General features: G+C 47.4%; 1 long non-coding RNA gene and 1 pseudogene across 2 annotated transcripts; both read left to right on the plus strand.

Annotated features, from left to right (window-relative positions):
* The first annotated feature begins 1432 nt into the window (after positions 1–1432).
* Positions 1433–6207, plus strand: LOC123382209. Of its 2 annotated transcripts, none has more exons than XR_006590239.1 (2): positions 1433–2521; positions 4997–6207. It is a non-coding gene; the product is annotated as an uncharacterized LOC123382209 (long non-coding RNA). The 2 variants fall into 2 exon arrangements; XR_006590240.1 differs by lacking the exon at positions 1433–2521 and adding an exon at positions 2530–4023.
* A 14449-nt stretch (positions 6208–20656) lies between these two features.
* Positions 20657–21600, plus strand: LOC101080598 (annotated as a pseudogene).
* Positions 21601–21753: the final 153 nt, after the last annotated feature.

Here is a 21753-nt window from a genome sequence, read left to right on the forward strand (position 1 = left end):
AAGCCAGGCCAGTTCTTGCAACGCAGATGTGACATTACAGGCCACCTGGGTCTGTGGAGATCAAATCAGTGTCTGTCCACACGGCAGAACACAGCAAGGGCTGCTTGGTGTCCAGCTGCCCAGGGAGTAGGGAAGGGAGACCTGTGGGACCCAGAGAGGGTGGCCGCTGGCTTGGGGAAGAGACCTTGACCCTTACAGGCCAGGCCCGGACCCCAGGGTCCTTCCCAGGCACCCCAATACCCTTACCTTCTGGTTTCCTCCTCCTTCTGTCCCCACGGGGTTCGGATTTCCAGGACAGGAGGAAGGACAGGAGACCAGGCCCTTCCCTCTCCCCAGGAGTCCTGGCTGGACCGAAGAGTCACAACCTTGCGGCCAGAATAGCATGTCCAGCTGGAGTCGTGTTCCCCTCTGACCAGCTGTTCCTGGGAGAAGGGACAGAGCGGGGGTGGGGGCGCCCGTACAGAGGAGGGTGAAGTCAGCCGCCTTGTCTTGCCCTCGTGACTGCCCCACTGAGGAAGGGGCTGTCTTCCCTAGGCTTCTGCTGGCCCTTCTCTCCACAGTGTAGCTCCCGCCTGTCCCCCATTATTCCCCCAGGGGGAATGATGCTCCTCCAAGCCCAGGGGTCACCCCTGGGTGGCCAAATCCGGGACACCTTCCAGTCCTCATCTTCCCGCCCTGCTCTTAGAAGCCACAACCTGGGACAGCCCTCTTCCTTCTGGGAGCTTCTCTTTGCCTCTGAGATGCCGCAGTTTCTGGCTCTCCTCCCACCTCACTGACAGCACCCCCTCACACTTTTGTGCACACCCCTCTCCGCTACCCTGTCTGGAGAAGCTAGTATTCCCCACGACTCAGGTCTAGGCGCTTTTCTCTTGCTTTTCCATTTTTATTGCATAATAATTGACACATACTAACGAGTGTCTGCATCATAGACGTGAGTTATAAATTATAACAGTAAATGGGCCCTTTAGCCCCCCACCCAATTCGAGAACCAGCACATCACTGGTGATTGCCTTAGGCTCCTCCCCCAGCCCACCCGGCTTCCCTTCCAGAATTCTCCATCACCCCTGCTGGATGGTCATCAACTCTTCACATTTTTAATAGTTTAAAATTATTTTTTTACTTTTTTATTTCTTTATTATTTTATTTTATTTTTATCTTATTTTTTATTTTATTTATTTATTTATTTTATTTTTATTTATTTATTTGTATTTTATTTTATTTTATTTTTTATTTATTTATTTACTTATTTTATTTTTATTTATTTTATTTATTTTATTTATTTTTATTTTATTTTATTTTATTTTATTTTATTATTTATTTTTTTGAGTAGCCTTCATGCCCAGCTCAGAGCTCAGTGTGGGGCTTGAACTCATGACCCCTCATGATCAAGACCTGAACTGAGATCAAGAGTCAGACGCTTAATTGACTGAGCCGCCCAGGCACCCCTTTAATAGTTTTTTTTAATAGTTTTTTTTTAAATCACATTGCTATACAACCCTAAACAATGTATTTTTTTAGTTTTTCTTGCGTCTGAGCTCTTGAACCATACCTTGTGTCATCTGTGACTTGCTTTCCTCGCTCAACGTGAGTTCTAAGATTCAGCCATAGGGGTAGCCCCACTTATCCTGTTTTTGCTACTATGCTACCTTCCGTTGTCGGAATATACCACACTTTCTTTATCTTACCTGCTCATGGACGGCAGGTTGTTTCTGGTTTTCTGCTCTGATGAATGACGCCATCCTGACATTCCCCGCATGATAGTGTTAAAGTAAGTCTTGATGTCTGGTGAGCAAATCTTCCTATCTTGTTCCTCTTCTCCCAGAGTCAGCTTGTCAAGTTCCAAGGGGGAAAAATCAGTAAGAATTCCATGGTTATGCTATAACCAACAATTGATATCTTTACTGACTTCTCCAAAATGTCCACATGGGGTCACTCTCCTAGTACTTAGGTCACTCTCTGGGCGTTTAGGAATTTTTCTTAATTGTGGCAAAATACACATAAAAGTTACCATCTTAACCTTTTTTAAAGTAGGCTTTAAGCCCGACGCAGGGTAAAAAGATTATGACCCAGACACTCCACTGACTGAGCCACCCAGGCACCCCCCCATCTTAACCATTTCTAAGTGTAGAGTTCCATAGTGTCAACAATACTGAACATTATGCAGCCATAATCATCATGTGTTTAGGTACTTTTGAAAAATAATTGTTCTTTTAAAGTTCTTTCATATCTTTTTTTCCCAGTTTTATTGAGAAATAGTTGACATACCTCACTGTATGGCTTAGGAGGTACATACAGCATGATGGTTTGACACATATATTGTGAAACAATCACAGTAGAGTTCAGCTAACAATCATCTTCTCATATAAATACAATAAAAAGAAAAGGAGGAAGAAAAGAAGAAAGAAAAATAATTTTCTCCTGGTGGTGGGAATGCTTAGGATCTACTCTCTTGAGAACCTTCCTGTCTGTCACACAGTGGCGTTGACTATGGTCGTCATGTTGTACATTGCATCTCTAGGAGGTCAGTATCTTATAACTGGGATTTTGTGCCTTTTGGCCCTTTCCTCCAATTCTCCTTCCTCCCACTTTCGTATCTTTTGTTAGATTTTTTTTCCTTTGGTATTTCATGTTTACAGAAGTTCTTTTGTGACAGATAATACACACGTGAAAGGGCATAAAATATAAATGTACGGCTTAATATATAATTATGAAGGAAGAACACATGGACCCACTACCCAGGCCAAGAAAAAATATGCCAGCATCCCCAGAAGCCACAAATGCCTTCCCAGCCAAACCCCTCTCCCTCCACCCAGTCATCCATCCATCCATCCATCCATCATCCATCTGTCCACCCATCCACCCACCCATTGAGCCATCCGCCCATCCATCCATCCATCCATCCATCTCTGGGTATTTCAGAGCTTCCTTGGTCTATTTGTCTATCCCTGTGTAAAACCCACACTATCTTAATTATACACACATTGACTTCTTTGAAAATTCCTTCCTTTGCTTTTCTTTGGTTTTACCACTTAAGCACATATTCCCCAAAACCCTGGTTTAGTTTCTGAACTTTGTACAAATAGAATAACACCCTTTGAACTCTTTTGTATTTTGCTTTTGTTATTTAACAGTATGCTTGTAAATTATTCACCTTATTGTGAATAACTGTAATGTGTTCATTTTTAATGTTGTATAGTATTGATATAGCATCAATGAAATAAGTTGTGGATAAATACCATTACTTATCAATTATATTGATGGACAGTTGAGGGCTTCCCAGTTTGGGCTATTAAAAATAGTGCTGCTGTGAACATTCTTTTACATGTCTCGTTGCATTCCTCTTTGTCAGGCATCAGGTATCTATCCATCCATCCATCCACCCATTCATCCATCCATTTATCCATCCACCCATTCATCTACTCACCTGTCCGTCCATCCGTTCATCCATCCATCCTCTCATCCATTCATCCAGCCATCTCTGGGTGTTTCAGAGCTTCCTTGGTCTATTTGTCTATCCTTGTGCAAAACTCACACTTTCTTAATTATATATGCCTAATTATCCTAATTATATGTACAGTTTTATAATTAGTCTCGATATCCTCCCACCTTGCTCTTCTTCAAGAGTCTCCTGGCTTTTCATGTTCGATGCTTACCTCAGCTGTGCACGATCCTTGCCTATCAGTTCATGTATAAGAGTGGGGCCCGGTGTGAGGCTCAGCCTGTAGTGTGAAACTGAAAGCGCAGTGGAAGATTGAAATAAGAAAATGTTTTGCTGAAACACATCAAGAGTCCTATGGAAAACTTGTTGGAGATGTGCCTACAGAACCCCTAGATGGACAGGTTCAGTCGGCAGCTGGACAAATAAAGATCAGCGCTGGTCTGGGCGTTCCCCAGCGTGTTGGCGGAGGTCACTCACCCCAAGAAATCTAGCTGTCAAATGTCCCTCACCTCACCTGGCACATCTGTTTCCAGAACCCACCCTTCTCTCCCTGCACAGGATTATTGTCTTCAAGAAACATCAAGGTTGGCATAAGATTCTTTCTTAGGGGTTGAGGTTACAGGGGGGAATTGGGCTTGTGGTCAGTGTTTTTTTTACCTTTCCTGACCTCTGCCTTTGCAGACAGATTTCTCAGTCAAGTTCATGGCTGGTGGAGAGAAGGAAACTCATTAGAACCTAATGTCCTTGGAAACATGGGCAGGGCTGGTGTGTGGAAATGAAATCTCAAACAGAGCAAGGCTACAGAAGAACACCCCATGTGTTCTCCATCCTAGAAGCTCTGTGGCTGAAAACCGCCTGCTTCTTGTCCATTATTTCCGCCTTCCCCTCATCCAGGGGAGCACTGCCCACTGGAGTCTCTTCCCAACTGGAACGAGGAGTCTGGGCTGAGGAGTCCAGACTCTGTGCTGTTTCTGTAGTATTTTTCCACCTGGAGATTTCGTGTACAGATAGAATCTATGCTCACTGTTCCATTTTCTACCCCTACGTGGGTGCTCCAGAGAGTGTGGGCTTATGTATCTCTGACGAATAATAAGCAATAATGTGATGTTTGCACTCCCCAGATACTTCAAGATTTCCTGACTGTATCTATCTGTTTCCAGTGAACTGTGACTTCTTGTTTCCTCTCTGACTGTGCCCACATGGGCCTGGTAAAATTTGACTTCTTACCAAATCTCTCCCACACTCTCTGTATACGTAAGGTTTCTTCCCTAGTGTGTCTGATTTTAGCAAATTCCTTCCCACACTCTCCACCCTGGAAAGTCCCAAATTCTCTGATGTCCTCCCCTTCAATGCCTTGTTGGCATCCTGAGACTTCTCCCTTTGGGCCAGACTGAGTTCCATTTCTACAACACAGATGTGCACCAGGTGGTGACCCGCCACTGTGGGGGGGGGGGGGGCCAAGTTGGACAGTTCCCTGCCCGCCGCCCTCTGCCTTGACCTCCCAGTCAGTGCTGTTGGGGCCTCTGTGTCTCATGAACTTCTGCTTTGTCTTTCCAGCATCTTGGATGGAAGTGTCAGTGCTGCTCCCCTCAGGCAAAGACACCCAGGCCAAGACCATTTCCTGCCCTGAAATTTGGGGCTCTCTGAGGAGAAAGCTTGGTGTACCTCGAGTTGTCCGAGGATGGGCACCTTGACAAGACTAGGACGAGTGATGAAGGTGGATTTTTGTCATCCAGAGACTCCCAAGGGTTTCTTCCTTCTCCCAGCTTCCTTCCCAGTACCTAGTTTTCCATTTTGCCTTCTGATTTTGTATATTTTACTCCCACCCCAAAAAACCAAAAGGAAGGGCCCAAAACACGGTCTAAGAAAAAGTGGCCTGCTCTCCTTCTCAAAGCCTGAAAAATCACATTTTTCTGACCATTTGGATTCATTTCCGCAAGGACTTGTCGGGACCAAATACAACATTTCCTGTAGAAAATACCTGCTTCGGGAGGGATCTGTTCTGCCCGGTGGCCCTTCCATCTCTGTCTCACCTGGACTGGGAACTCTTCAAGGAAACGTCCAGATTGGGGGCTTCCTTTCAGCAGGGATGATGGGAAGTCTTTTGATAAACTGCAATGATTTCCAGGCTGCCCCCCACCCGCTGATGTACACACTGTTGGCTGCTCTTCTGGAAAATGGGGATTAAGCTACGGACAGAGACACAATCCCTGTAGTCAGTGAGTTTCCAGCCTTCCTCTGGGAAGTGTGGGAAATGCTGATGCCCACCTCAAGGGGTTCTGAGAGAGTCTGATGAGATAATGCAAGTAAAATGCTTAGGCTGGGCTCGAGCACACAGCGAATGCCCAATCAGTGTTTTAGTTGCTATTATATGTTCGGGGGTGGGGGGCGGTGTTTGAAAGAGCATCTGTGGCTCAGGACTTCGACAACCACACTACCAAGATGCTGGAAACCAGGTGCTGGGGGAAGTAGGGCCGGGAGGAATGCAAGAATTCTAGAATGCTGGTCATGTCCCCATGTCGGTTTGGTTTAGCTCAGGGTGTTTTTCCACATCACTTATTAGGCAAACTTTTAAAATGAGAAACTGACATTCCCTTGCAGAGGCCGAGGGAGGAACTAGAAAGATTTCATTTCGCTCCCCAGTCAGGCCTGTGAGGCGGAGAGCCCTCCAAACATGGCAGCTTTGGTATGGTTCGTTTTTATTTTTTTCTGTTTTATGTATTGCAATTATGTATAATATGTAAATATAAAATTATGTATAAAACCTTTTTTGGTTTTATTTAAAAATGTTTTTGGGGCGCCTGGGTGGCGCAGTCGGTTAAGCGTCCGACTTCAGCTCAGGTCACGATCTCGCGGCCCGTGAGTTCGAGCCCCGCGTCGGGCTCTGGGCTGATGGCTCGGAGCCTGGAGCCTGTTTCCGATTCTGTGTCTCCCTCTCTCTCTGCCCCTCCCCCGTTCATGCTCTGTCTCTCTCTGTCCCAAAAATAAATAAACGTTGAACAAATAAATAAATAAAATAAAAATAAAAATGTTTTTTAGGGGCACCCGGGTAGCTCAGTCAGTAGAGTGTCTGACTCTTCATTTTGGCTCAGGTCATGATCCCAGGGTCAGGGGATCGAGCCCCCACTTCGGGCTCCGTGCTGAGCATGGAGCCTGCTTAAGGGTCAGTCTCTCTCTCTCTCTCTCTCCCTCTAGCCCTCTCCCCCACTCACATGTTCTGTCTCTCTCTTTCTCTCTCTAACAAAAAAGATAATAAATAAAGATTTAAAAATAAAAATAGTTTTTAAAAGTTAGGTATAGCTAATTTAAATTTTTTTAATGTTTATTTTTGAGAGAGAGAGAGAGAGAGAGAGACCGCAAGCAGGGGAGGGGCAGAGAGAGAGAGGGGGACACAGAATGTGAAGCAGGCTCCAGGCTCTGAGCTGTCAGCACAGAGTCAGATGCGGGGCTCAAATCCACGAACTGTGAGATCATGACCTGAGCCGAAGTTGGATGCGTAACCGACTGAGCCACCCAGGTGCCCCAAGTATAGCTAGTTAAATGGGAAACAACTGGCTTTGCCCCCAGAAGCCTGCGGAAAGGAAGGATGGGAAGAGGGAACTGGCTGCACGAGGGAGGCACAGGCCACTGTGGGGATGGCTCTCAGAGTGGCCCCGCTGAGACCGAGGAGGTTCGCAGATCCACTCCACAAGCCTGTCAGGGCCACTCTCAGCTCTTTCAAACACTGAGCAAAACACTACCTGTTCTCAGAAATGGGAGAAAAAAATCGGTCTGACTTGGGAAAGTCTGCACGCAAAACATTTTGAAAAATTTCAGTTGGAATGTTGCACACATCACAAGCGAGTTTAAATAGGTGTCGATAAAGCTGAATTTTAAACGACACCTGTATGAGTTTCCTGGAGCCGCCAGAACAACTGCCCATGAACTTGGGGGCTTCTAACCACAGAAATTCATGGCCTCAGAGTTCTGAAGTTTGGAAGCCTGAAGTCGAGGGGTTCCGGAGGCTCCAGGGCAGGATCCCTCCTTGCCTCTCCCGGTGTCCTTGCGTTGTTCAAGGGGAATAAAGGTACCGATAAGAAACTTTGAAACAGTAAGCATGCATCTAAAATAAGAGAGAATGTCTACCATCTAAACTAGTAGAGGGAAGAAAATGGAAAAGAAAAACCTTCGATCCAAAACGTGAAAGAAGCATGGAAAAAGTGGAATAAAGAGAAAGTGTAGACAATATTATGGCTGAAATCTAACAAGCATATCAATTATTATAATCCAAGTCAAAAGACTACTCCTGTCAAAGCACAAACATTGCCAGATTAGACCAAGAAAAACACGTAGTTACATGCTCTTCACAAGACAAATAACTGACAAATAAGGATAAAGAAAGGTTGAAAGTAAAGGGGTAGACAAAGATTTATCAGGAAAATACTAACTAGAGGAAAGGTAGTGTAGCTGTAATACATCAGACAACAAAGATGTAAAGCAAAAAAACACTTTTAAAGGTAAAGACAGCTACAACCTAACAGTATAAAAGTTCGACTCACCAGGAAAATATAACAGTTCTAAGCTTGGGTGCACTAATAAATTGTATTCAGTAAGGAAAGAATAAACATTTTTAAAACTTGAAGTATTTTTGACACACATTAAATTAGTTTCGGGCGTACAACATAGTGATTCGACAAGAATATACATTCTTTTTTTTTAATGTCTATTTATTTTCTGAGAGAGAGACAGACAGAGCATGAGCAGGGGAGGAGCAGAGAGAGAGGGAGACACAGAATCCCAAGCAGGCTCCAGGCTCCAAGCTATCAGCACAGAGCCCGACGTAGGGGCTTGAACTCACGAACCGCGAGGTCATGACCTGAGCCAAAGTCGGATACATAACCGACTGAGCCACCCAGGCGCCCCTAGGATATACATTCTTTATTTTTTTTCAATATATGAAATTTATTGTCAAATTGGTTTCCATAGGATATACATTCTTCAAAGCACACATGGAATATTTACAAAATTTCATCACAGTCTGACATAAAAAAAAAAAAGTGCCAGTGCACTGTTAAAGTTTTTAATGGCAAACAAATTCATTCTCTGAGCAGAATAAAATTGTCAGAAATTAATAACTAAAATATTACTAGGAAACTCACCTGTCTGGAAATTAAAGACACTTCTCAATAATTCACAAGTCAAATAAGAAACCATAAGAGAAATTAGAAAATATACAGAACTAACAATAATGAAAATGCCATGTATAAAAACTTGAAAAACAAGGAAAACTACAGCCTTAAACGCTATTTAATAAAGTGAGCAATCAAATTAGGAAGACGGAAAAGAGAGGGGAATAAATCCCAAGAATACATGAGGAAGGAAACAATAAAGGTAAGAGCAGAAAATAAAATAGAAAACTAGGATACAATAGAGAAGATTGGAAGTCACAAGTTGGTTCTTGAAAAAGATAAAAAAAAAAATGGGGCACCTGGGTGGCTCAGTCGGTTGAGGGTCTGACGTTGGTTCAAGTCATGATCTCATGGTTTGTGAGTTCAAGCCCCACATCAGGCTCTGTGCTGACAGCTCACAGCCTGGAGCCTGCTTCGGTTTCTGTGTCTCCCTCTCTCCCCCCGCTTGGAGGACTCAAGGAAGAAAGTGGGAGATGGTGGGAGGGAAGCAGTGGGAGAAGGGCGAGTGTAGCTGGTGTGTGTGTGGTGGGGGGAGCCAGGGGTGGGGCCTCAGGGCAAAAACACGGGGTGAAGGCAGAGCACACCGTTCCCCATCCCTCCTCAAACATCAGGGGGTGGAGAGGGTGCCTGGAGCCCAGGGGAAGGAGAAGGGTTTCTACCCAAGAGGAGTAAGGCACTTGACAGAGGAGAGCTGGAGGGCCCTCATGGTAGGAGTCCACATCTGGAGGTTCGCTGTACTCTTCAAAGAACTTCATAGCATTTCGCTTGAGCAGGAAATGCTCACAGAATCCTGCAGTTGGGTTCATGCCAGGAATGTAAGGATGATTTAACAAAGAAAATCAATAAATGTAATTTAACATATTAAGAGATCAAAAGATGCAAAAAAAAAACATATTCCAAAAAATTCAACATCGATTCATAATTAAAAACCCCTAGCAAGCTGGGGACGCCTGGGTGGCTCAGTCGGTTAAGCGTCCGGTTCTCGCTTTCAGCTCAGGTCATGATCTCACGGTTTCGTGAGTTCTAGCCCCATATCGGGTTCTGTGCTGATGGTGCAGAGACTGCTTGGGATTCTCTCTCTCTCTCTCTCTCTCTCTCTTTCTCTGCTCCTCCCCTACTCACACTGTCTCTGTCTCTCTCAAAATAAATAAACTTAAAAAAAAAAAAAACTCCTAGCAAGCTTGAAATAGAAAAGCACTTCCTTTAACTGATAAATGGCATATACAGTAAAAGTGTTGAACCCAAAGAAAAGCTCCTAGAAAGGAGAATACAAGACAAAATGGATAGTAAGAGAAAAGACAAGAAAATTAGAGGATAAATCCAGAAATTCAAAAAAAAAAAAAAAGCAGAAAACACAATAGTGAAGAAAGTATTAAAGAAATACTACAAGAAAAAATCCCACAACTGAACACTGGAAGGGGCCTACAGAGTATGGAGCACAATTGTTAAAATACAATAATGATACTTCAGAACATCAGTTCTAAAAGTTTCCAGAAAGAAAAAAAAAAAAAATCACAGTTAAAGCATGATAGGGGGAAGGACCTCTAACTATCAATCAACGGGAAACAGGATTAGAAATTCTCAGACACATAATGTCTCAAAAAATTGCCTCCCAAGCTCTCTTTCTCAAGAAGCTTCTAGAAGCTATTTCCACCAAAAACAGAGAAGTGAACCAGGAGGGAGAAAACGGGGGAATCAACCTAGCAAGATGGCAAAGGAAAGTCCCAGGGAGAGAATTCTGCACTCTGTTAAGGAGCATCCATCTCCAGACTGGAGCAGAACAGTGATGTTGGAGGTTAAATTATTCTAAGTGGGGGGAGGAGAAGGCAATGTTAGCTCCAGTTGTAAAGAGAAACCAGAACCTTGACTGGAGACGCTCTGCTGTGAATCCCAGCACACTACATAGCTCAGCTCTGACTAACATTTTACTAATCATAATCATAGAATCACTGAATGTTGATTTCATAAAAATCATCAAAGAACAACCCTGGGAGGATGGACAGAAGGGAAGGAAAGAGGTGTGTGGGAAAGGATGTGTGTAATAGGTAAATATGTGTGTAAGAGCTAATTTATCGTCATCCAGTAAAAAGTCCGTGGGTAATACATACAATGAAAAAATCAAGACTGTGTATGAACTCGCTGTTTGTAAACATGAAGATTTCGACAGAGGCACCGGCGAAAAGGGAGTGGCTGATTCTGGAGAGTGGAATCAAGGGTGAGAAGGCATGGAGTGGAGGAGACAAAGGCACATTGAATCATTTTATCTTTCCTACTATGTGTGTGTATAACTGATCAGCATGAGAATTTAAGAAGCCTGCCTTTGTTAGGCCCAAGAACTTTAATTCTAAGAATCCAAGTGACAGAACTACTAATAATGAACATAATAAACATCGTTATGCATTTTGCAACTTCCCCAGTCGGAACACTCTGTCTTTTCATCCACGCACTCACGGAACCTTCCTCCCTGTGATCTGTGAACGGAGACACAAAGCTTTTCTCTCCTGCTGGGATGCCCTTCCCCACGCTTCCCTTGGCTCCCGTCGCCAGTCCTAGGTGTGGCCGGTGCCAGCCTCTTCACCTGCCATCGCTCGCCCCTCATGAGGCCCGGAGCAAGAGTCAACAGAAGGCCTCCTGCACTGTGGATGCTGGACCCTGAGTCTCAGTGCCAAGGGCCGAGTGGGGCTGAGCCCGAGCCATGCCTCGGGGCCTCAGCACCGCCCTGGACAGGCCCTGCAGCCCCTTGGAGGACTCAAGGAAGAAAGTGGGAGATGGTGGGAGGGAAGCAGTGGGAGAAGGGCGAGTGTAGCTGGTGTGTGTGTGGCGGGGGGGGGGGGGGGGGGGGGGGGGGAGCCAGGGGTGGGGCCTCAGGGCAAAAACACGGGGTGAAGGCAGAGCACACCGTTCCCCATCCCTCCTCAAACATCAGGGGGTGGAGAGGGTGCCTGGAGCCCCGGGGAAGGAGAAGGGTTTCTACCCAAGAGGAGTAAGGCACTTGACAGAGGAGAGCTGGAGGGCCCTCATGGTAGGAGTCCACATCTGGAGGTTCGCTGAACTCTTCAAAGAACTTCATAGCATTTCGCTTGAGCAGGAAATCCATCCAGACTTAAAGTTCCTTTTTCTGCACCATAGAGAAGAACAGGAAAAGGGCGTAGGATGCAGAGCGTCGGCCATGATTGGAGAGGATGAACCCAGCTCCCTCCCCGAGGTGTCTACACTGCACCATCCTCCACGGCTCTGGGGTCCGAGGTTGGCCCGCCCCCGACTGGATTGGTTTTCTCTATCGGCTTCCTCTCTCCCTCCCATTTCACTTGGCAAATCCCTCCACTTCATCCGTGATTCATTCATTCCACAAATATTTTGTGAAAGTGCTGGAGACACAACAGGAAATCAGTCCTTTGCATTCAAGAAAGCGATAATGAAATCGTTGTCGTTGTTGTTAGTCTGTATTGAGACTTCGCTGCCCCCCCCCCCCCACCGTCCCGGGAAATCTTCTATCGAGCATGAGAAATCGTAGAAGACAATGGACATTTTTAATAGGAGATTGAGAATTCCAGAATGAAAAAAACAAACCCTCCGTTGGGGGGAGGGGAACGGAGAAGGAAGAACAATGATAAAATACCCAGAAATGCCCCCAAACGGTGAGGAAAGGACAGTCAGAAGTCGGATATTGCCACATCCTGGAAATAGCACTTAGCAAATGAGGAAATTTCGTAAGGCGATTTCTTGCCCTAGTTCGGCCTGTCTCATCCAGCGAACTTCAGCATACCCATTCACCCCTCGGTCACTCCGTTTCCCACATCTGCACCGTTAATCCGGTCTAAGCTAACTGGGTGGGTGTAGGTAGAGTACAGTGAAAATGAGGCGCTGTGCATAAAAGTGCACTGGGACTGGGAAACGCCATATAAATGGTGAGGAGAAAGGTTTTTAAAAGTCCCTCCTAACACTGCTGAGCTCCTCCGCCCTCCAGGTACCGTCTTTCTTGAAGTCAGCTCCCCGGGGTCCACCATCAGCGGAGGGGGGGGCGGGGAGGGTAAGGCGGGGGTGGGGAGGGGGGCTGCTCAGGTCAAGGTAGGGCTGTGGATGGTGCTTGGTGGAGCAAACATTTCCTGTTCTCAAGGCGGCCGCCAGGAGGCAGCATCATGATCAGAGGGCACCCATCAAGTAGTGTTCTCACCAAGCACCGGGCAGAGAAACTGGAGTTTCCGTCGGAGGAATTGGTGTTTGCCCCGGGTTTCAGACGCACTTGGAGTATGAGAGAACACTTCCTCAGCGTTTCACACTTCCACATTTGTCCCGACTTGGTCTTGCATCCCAGGAGACCCCTGACCATGGGGCTTTGCGTCCTTCTCCTGTGTCTACACCCAAGGTGGTGAGCCCCGGTTCTGGCCCAGCTCGGTTCCTACACCAGGTGCTTAAAGCCAGGAATGAGCCAGACTTGCAGAGAATCTCATCCTCGGAAGCGCGTTACAATTTTCAGGGCGCCCTTTAACAATCTGGCCTCAGGGCCGTTAAAATCAGAATCTGGGCGGGGGGGAAGGGAACCCTTGCCCCAGGAATTTTCAAAGCTCCCGAGGCTGAAACATGCAGCCGAGGGTGAGAACTCCTGAGCTGCAGTGCCCATCCAGCTTTCAAGCGCACACAAATTGCCTGGGGGTCTTGACAAAACCTAGATTTTGACTCAATAGCTCTGGGTTTGGGGCCCGAGATTCCACTTTTCTTTTTTTTTTTTTTTTAATTTTTTTTTCAACGTTTATTTATTTTTGGGACAGAGAGAGACAGAGCATGAACGGGCGCGGGGTAGAGAGAGAGGGAGACACAGAATCGGAAACAGGCTCCAGGCTCTGAGCCATCAGCCCAGAGCCTGACGCGGGGCTCGAACTCCCGGACCGCGAGATCGTGACCTGGCTGAAGTCGGACGCTTAACCGACTGCGAGATTCCACTTTTCTAACAAGTTCCTGCGCGTTGCTGACGCTGCAGGTACGTGGGCCAAGACCGGAGCTGGAACCCAGGCGACAGGGATTAAGGTTCTTGCGCCCTCTGGTGGTCAAAAATCCCCCTAGCGTCACCCAGCGGAGAATGATGCGAGACGCCTTCTCCAATAGATTCAATTTCTAGAATGTTTGCAGATTTTTCCCCAGAGACTGGCCACTGACATCTTCATCTCAGAGTTGCGATAACCTGAATGCAAACCTGCCTGGACTCCTCACCTACGAAACCGTGAAGTAATAAATGGGTACCGTTCAAGCTGCTGAATTTATGGTACTGTGTTACGCTGCAACCAAAAACTAACACAGGGAGTTTTACAGGCTTTAGGATAATAGGCCAAGTGAAACTCTCAAGCCCATAGGCTTGGCTCAGTGGCCCTGCACGATTGTCTCTGATGGATCTGTTCCCAACCTCCCACTCAATGGGAGAAGAGGCAGAAAGGATTGTATTTCTTATTTATCAGCATTACACCTGCTGTCTTATTTCCCATGACCACACACCTCCTTTCACCCTGTGAGGTCTGTTGTCACTGACACTCGTGAAAGCTCAAGGACGGGGTGGCGGCTGGTCTGCTCTCGGTGGCGGATTGTATTTTCCAAAGATGAATCCCATCCTATGTGCCCTTCTCACAATAGGACCTTCTTACGGTGGAGACACTCCTCGGTCAAGATGTGGGTTCTATTAAAAAGGGGGGGAGGGGCTCCTGGGTGGTTCAGTCGGTTAAGCTTTGGACTCGATGTCAGCTCAGGTCTTGATCTGAGGGTCATGAGTTCAAGCCCCATGTTGGGCTCCATGCTGGACGTGAAGCTTACTTAAAAAAAAAAAAAAGATGTGGGATCTGCATTCCGTCCCCTTGAGCCCAGCAGACGCAAGACCATGGTGGGGGTGACAGTAGGTGTCTTTCAAGGCTATGTTGTAAAAGGCGGTACACCCTGCCTCAGTTTCTCTCAGGACACTCATCCTTGGAGCCCAGGCCCCATGCTGCGAGGACACCCTAGCAGCCACATAGAAGGGCCACCTGTAGGTGTCCTGGCCAGAGCCCCCCATCCACTGCAGCGTCAACTGCAGACATGTGAGTGAGAGAGCCTTGAGAAGATTCCAGGCCCGCCTTCAGGCCGCCCCAGCTGATGCTGAGTACAACAGACCTGAGCTGCAGGCACCGAGCCCTGTCCAGATGGCAGATCTGTGAGCAATATAAACGTTGTTTAAAGCTACTAAACTTTGGCTTGTTTTTATGGGGCAAGAGGTAACTGGAACCCTCTCAGACTCTCCCAGGGACAAGACTCTGAATTTGGCCAGGTGTGGGGGGTGGCGGTGGGGAAACTCTGGTTTCAATTAATTACAGGTGAGTTACCTATTTTTCGTTATTTACTATTTGTACAAGGCCATCTCCTTAGAAATTAAGTTCAGTGCTTATAAACTGTTAGGAAATCAGCCCCTCGCGTGTGTTAGAAAGCCTGGCATTTTGTGTAACGTTTCTTCTTTGCCATTTAATTCACTTAAAAGTTTGTCTCCTAAAATACTTCTCCAGAGTATTTTTCTGCAGATTCTTCCCCACCTGCGGGAGGCCAACTTCTAAGAGGGCCTGCGGTGCCCCTCCCCCACCTGTCATTGGTGCCCTTGTGTAACTGCCTTCCTTGAGTGTGGGGCCTGACCTTGTGACTTGCTTCTAATGGATAGAATATGGTAAGGGCAATGGGCTGTCGTTCCCATGACTAGATGACAGACGTTGTGACTTCTGTCTTGCTAGCCGACTCCCTCAACTGCCTTCTTGGCTCATACGCTTTGACATCACAGCTTCCATGTTGGGGAAAAGCACCCGATGGTGGCCTCTGGCCAAGAGCCAGTGAGGAACGGAGGCCCCCCCGGTCCAAGAGCTCGTGAGAAAGGAATGAACTAGAAAGCGGCTCCTCCTTCCTGGCTGAGCCAGGCGATGAGACATCAGCCCTGGCCGGCATCTCGATGGCAGCAACAGGAGAGACCCCGAGGAGGGGACCCCAGCTACACTGTGCCCGGACTCCCGACCCACAGAAACTGGGGGATAATAAATGTGTGTTGTTCTAAGCCACTAAGTCTTGGGATAATTTGTTATGCAGCGACAGATAACGAACGTACCACCCCTCCTCTGGGTGCCGAGCGTCACTTCTTTATCAGAATCCCCAATCACTCTCAGGCTAACAACATGTGTCTAGACTCACCGCACACAACCGGGGTTTTCACCCAAGCGTGCTGACCTGCATCCAAGTGAAGGAAGTGTTTCAGGTCCCCCCAGCCAAGTGGCTTCTTTCCTGTGTGTCTGTACCTGTGTTTGCTGAGCCTGTCTTAGAACACTGACCGTCTTCCTCACCCCTGTAAATCTTCTCCCCTGGAGCCTGGGTGGATCCTGTCTGAATCAGGCAGAGCCTCAGATATATGTTCCATCCCTGAGTACTGCAAATTCACGTTCTCTCCCCCTGGGCCAGGCTGAGCTCAGACTCTGCAAATATGTGGCTTCCTCAGGATGTACTGGCTCTTCCTGTGACAGGAAGAATCATTTCCTCCAAGTCAAGGGCTTTCTTTCATTTGAGCTCCTGCCTCTCCTCTGGCACGTCTGGCCCGGGATCCTCAGATCCGAAGCTGTTTATGCTCCTTAGCGTTGGAACCTGAGAAGTCTTGCCCCTTACTGATTGATTGGAGCAGCCGGAGGGCAGGAGGAGAGGAAGTGGATTTCTGGGCTGAGTTTTGTTGGAAAAAGAATATTTTAAGGCAGAACAGTGGAAGTTGGGGCCACTTGGGTGTTTCTGCCTGGCCTCTCTGCCTCCCCTCCCTGCCCCCACATCCACCCCCTTATATCACGTAACAACATAAGCTGTTTTCCCCACAAAGGTGGCCTTCATCCCCCTGATATTTCCTTCTGTCTTCACACATTGCATTTTATTTATTTTTCTAAAGTTTTCTTTTTTTTTTTTCCTTAATGTTTACTATTTTTGAGAACGAGAGAAAGTGGGGGAGGGGCAGAGAGAGAGGGAGGCACAGAATCCGAAGCAGGCTCCAGGCTCGGAGCTGTCAGCGCAGAGCCCGACGCGGGGCTCGAACGCACGGGGCCGCGAGATCATGACCTGAGCCACAGGCCGACACTCAACCGACTGAGCCACCCAGGCGCCCCCACCAGTTACATTTTTTTTTTTTAATTTTTTTTTCAACGTTTTTATTTATTTTTGGGACAGAGAGAGACAGAGCATGAACAGGGGAGGGGCAGAGAGAGAGGGAGACACAGAATTGGAAACAGGCTCCAGGCTCTGAGCCATCAGCCCAGAGCCCGATGCGGGGCTCGAACTCACGGACCGCGAGATCGTGACCTGGCTGAAGTCCGATGCTTAACCGACTGCGCCACCCAGGCGCCCCAACCCACCCATTACATTTTAAATTTGTGTTCTATAAACAGGAACCAAACACTGCGCACGGAGAAAAAAAAGACCTGCTCTGGTTCTCCAACACCAGCCTTTCCCAAGACTTTTGGGTTCACATCTTCAATGGTTTTCAGTGCCAGACCTAGAAGAAGAGGTGTTCCATGCTCTGGAACCAGGCATATTTTAACTCCAGCCCCACATTACAAAAAGGAATTCAGTCAGGCTGGTTAGGTAACATGTTGGAGCACACAGTGTGGAAGGTCTCTGAGATGCCACAAAGCACCACAGGCAGCAGAAAATGATGGTTTCTGGAGAGGGTGGATTGGCAGACCTGAGTGTTAATTTGCTCATCCGCTCAATAAATATTCCTTGAGTCGGGGCGCCTGGGTGGCTCAGTCGGTCAAGCGTCAGACTTCGGCTCAGGTCATGATCTCGTTGTTCGTGGGTTCGAGCCCCGCGTCGGGCTCTGTGCCGACAGCTCAGAGCCTGGAGCCTGCTTCGGATTCTGCGTCTCCTTCTCTCTCTGCCCCTCCCCCACTCGTGCTCTGTCTCTCAAAAAATAAAAAAACATTTAACACATTAAACATTAAGAAAGAGAGACATGAAAAATAAAAATAAATAAATAAATAAATATTCATTGAATATCTATTAGGTGTCAGGCACCGTCTTAGAAAGTGGTGCCACAGAGGAAGATAAGACACAAAGAACCATCATCTCAAATCAGGATCCATTCCAAATGACGCAGAGTTTGCCTAAACATAAGGCATGGAAACCATGAAATGCAGACGTAAGCATGGAAAAGTATTTTTAAAAATTAATCTCAGCTTTGGCGTGGTCTTTTTATGTATGACGTCATAAAAATAGGGACGCCTGGGTGGCTCGGTCGGTTTAGCATCGGGCTTTGGCTCAGGTCACGATCTCTCTGTTTGTGAGTTCGAGCCCTGCATCAGGCTCACTGCTGTCTGCACTGAAGCTGTCAGCCCAGAGCCCGCTTGGGATCCTCTGTTCCCCTCTCTCTCTGCCCTCCCCCACTTGCGTGCATGCACTCTCTCTCTCAAAAATAAACATTAAAACATTTTTAAAAAAGCGATGCCTGGGTGGCTCAGTTGGTTGGTTCAACTGAGTTGGTTCAACTTCGGCTCAGGTCATGATCTCACGGTTTGTGAGTTTGAGCCCCGTGTCGGTCTCTGCGCTGACAGCTCGGAACCTGGAGCCTGCTTCGGATTCTGTGTCTCTCTCTCTCTCTCTGCTCCTCCCCCACTCACGCTCTGTCTCTCTCTCTCAAAAATGAATAAACATTAAAAAAACGTTTTTAATAAAAATAAAGAAAAACATTCCCACATTTAAAAGTGCCATAAATAAAACACAAGTGCTAAAAATAGGGGTTCCTGGGTGGTTCAGTCAGTTAAGTGTCCAACTCTTGATCTCTGCTCAGGTCATGATCTCAAGGTTCATGAGATCCAGCCCCACATTGGGTTCTGCACTGACTGCACAGAGCCTGCTTGGGATTCTCTCTCCCTCTCTCTCTGCCCCTCCCCCACTCACACATGCACCTACCCTATGTCTCTCAAAATAAATAGACATTTAAAAAATGCTAAAAATGCTTGCTCTTCCCATAACAAAGGGTTACATATATATAAAGAGCTCCTAAAAATCAATAAGAAAAAAAAGCAACCATCTAGTTTAAAAATGGGCAAAGAGGGGTGCCTGGGTGGCGCAGTCGGTTAAGCGTCCGTCTTCAGCCAGGTCACGATCTCACGGTCCGTGAGTTGGAGCCCCGCATCAGGCTCTGGGCTGATGGCTCGGAGCCTGGAGCCTGTTTCCGATTCTGCGTCTCCCTCTCTCTCTCTGCCCCTCCCCCGTTCATGCTCTGTCTGTCTCTGTCCCAAAAATAAATAAAAACGTTGAAAAAAAAAATTTTAAAAAGCCGTCTGCTCCAGATCAGCACAACCAGATAAGGCAGTAGGCACCCCCACGCCCACGAAGTTTTCCTCTCAGAAAACCCTGGACGACCATGAAAACGGACACGCCTTGAGTGGCCCTGCCTTCGGTCTCCTGTGCCCTGAATCCCACTCTTAGGCTTCAAATCAGTCAATATAGAGTGACCTCATGAGCCCCCAGGAACCCCCCCTCTCAGACGCTAATGAAGGCAGAGCCCCAGGTCTGCGTTCTGTCTGCCTGTGACCTCACTCGGTGGCCCCGGCATGCCAGGACTTGGGAGTAATTAGCCTTGTTCGTCAAAGTTCCCTGGTGGTTTTCACTGACGCACATCCTGCAGTCGTGACAGGAGCCGCGAGATCCAGTCCACTCACGACACGGGCCCTGCTGGGGGGAACGTCTGCGATATGGGTCTGGCGAGTGCCTCAGGTATTCCCAGCTGGGAATATCACCTTCGAAATCAAGAGTCGGATGCTTGGGGCGCCTGGGTGGTTCAGTCGGTTAGGCGTCCAACTTCAGCTCAGGTCATGGTCTCATGGTTTGTGAGTTCGAGCCCTGCGTTGGGCTCTGTGCTGACAGCTCAGAGCCCGGAGCCTGCTTTGGATTCTGTGTCTCCCTCTCTCTCGGCCCCTCCCCGACTCGTGCTCTGTCTCTCTCTTTCTCTCTCTCTGTCAAAAATAAACACATTAAAAAAAAAAAACAATTAAAAAAAAGAGATGTTTTACCGACTGAGCCACCCAGGTGCCCCCGGTTGGTTGCTTTTAAGTGCAGAAAGAAAATGAGCTCAGGGCTTTAAATTCTCAGCTCAAAGTCAAGGTAAGGGATAGGAAGCCATTAATGACCATCCTAAGAGAAATCCTTATCTCCCTTAGCTCCCGAGTTGAGATTTCTGGAAACTAAACCCACAGTCTAATCCTTTGGATGGCTGAATTGCAATACAAATCGAATCCCGGCTTTGCATGGTGTCATGTTAAGGGAAAGGCGTCTCAGAAGTTATAAGAAAACAGCTAGTTGACTCAGGGGATATGCATGTGCTGTGGCTGAGTTGTATGGGAGGGAAGAGTAAGATACAGAATATGGGTGAATAGCTTGGTGGCTCCATTTAATCCTCGGTGGCTGGAACCCAGAAGAGCAGTCCTGGTGATGGTGGGATGGCTTGGCCGAGCTTCTGGAGAGGACAGCAAGAAGCCACACGATGCTTGTATGTCACTTGGGGTTTTCAAGTCTGGGACACCTGTCATACGTGTAGAGTCAGAACTGATGCGGCTGTCATTTGAGGGAGTTGTGGTCGAGAACACTTGTAAAGGACGGATCCGTATTTTGGAAGGACCAACATCAGAAACACTCCTCGCCTAAAACAGACAACTGGATTACTAGTCACTTGATGGCTTTATATACATTTTCTTCTTAAAGCTCACCTGTAGGCTGTTTGTGGGAGAGGCTTGCAGAGGCTGAGATAAGCCAACAACCAGCTGAGCCAGGAATCCAACTGGTGCCTGAGTTCAGACACCTCAATATTAAAAAAAATAAAATTTTTTTTTTAATGTTTACTTTTGAGACAGAGAATGAGTGAGGGAGGGGCCGAGAGAGAGGGAGACACAGAATCCAAAGCAGGCTCCGGGCTCTGAGCTGTCAGCACAGAGCCCGACGCGGGGCTCGAACTCACAAACCGTGAGATCATGACCCGAGCCGAAGTTGGTCCCCCAACTAACTGAGGCACCCAGGTACCCCGAGAATGGCTTTTAAATAGAGGAACAATTCAGCTAGTCTTGGACGTAAAACACAGGCGGCTCCCGTGGAAGAAAATGTAACTCAGAAACTCAATCACCTGCAGATCTGTGCTGATGAGTTCTCTGGCTCCTCAGCCAGCTCCCGAACACTCGAGGTCGGTTGTGGCGTAAGAGACACAGTCTTTCTGATTTTACAGACTGACCGGGATCCAGGACTCTGTTTACTGCTGTGAGTTTTCTTCCACGGCTGTAGAACCGGCTCAGACAAATTTAGCACAGGATCCTTGCCGGTGTTTTCCCTTTGTTCACAATCCACGTGATGAAGATCAGAGTTACCCGGCGCCCACGGCTAGTCTCGAGATTGTCACCCTCAAGACAAGATGCAGGAGGCTCTCAACAGGCTGAGCAGGCTTCTGGAGCCCAGAGGGATGATGCCTCTTCGAGATCATGGCCGCTATGACACGGCTTAGCTTGGGTTTAAAAAAGGTCAGTGTCGGGGCACCTGGGTGGCTCAGTCGGTTAAGCGGCTGTCTTCGGCTCAGGTCACGATCTCACAGCTCGTGAGTTCAAGCTCCGCGTAGGGCTCTGTGCTGACAGCTCAGAGCCTGGAGCCTGCTTCGGCCTCTTTGTCTCCCTCTCTCTGTCCCTCCCCTTGCTCACACTCTGTCTCTCTCTCTCTCAAAAGTAAACATTAAAAATAAACAAGTAAATAAATAAACATTAAAAAGAAACGATCAGTGTCTGTCTGAAATTTCCATGTGACAGGCAATGGTACTAGAGTTTAGTTCTTCACACAAGGTGAACTGGATACACTTTTCACTACTGCTGGACCGGAGAAGGTCCAGAACATGGTGGATTGCCGATTATAAGCGACCCGACAGAGCCAACAATGTACTGAGTTTGGATTCGGTGCAAGCATCACAAGCCTCTTCTGTCCAGCGCTGGCTGAGAGGAACCTGTTCCTGACACGGGAGCTCACTGGAGCTTTCCGAAAAGAACACTCACAAATGGTGTCTTGATGGTGGGAAGTTTAGGGATTCAGACTTGAGCCTTGGATTTAGGAAAAATTGCCTTTTATTGTGCTTCATATTTGTGAAGCCCT

Source organism: Felis catus, chromosome E2, assembly GCF_018350175.1.
Source record: "Felis catus isolate Fca126 chromosome E2, F.catus_Fca126_mat1.0, whole genome shotgun sequence".
Lineage (NCBI taxonomy): Eukaryota > Metazoa > Chordata > Mammalia > Carnivora > Felidae > Felis > Felis catus.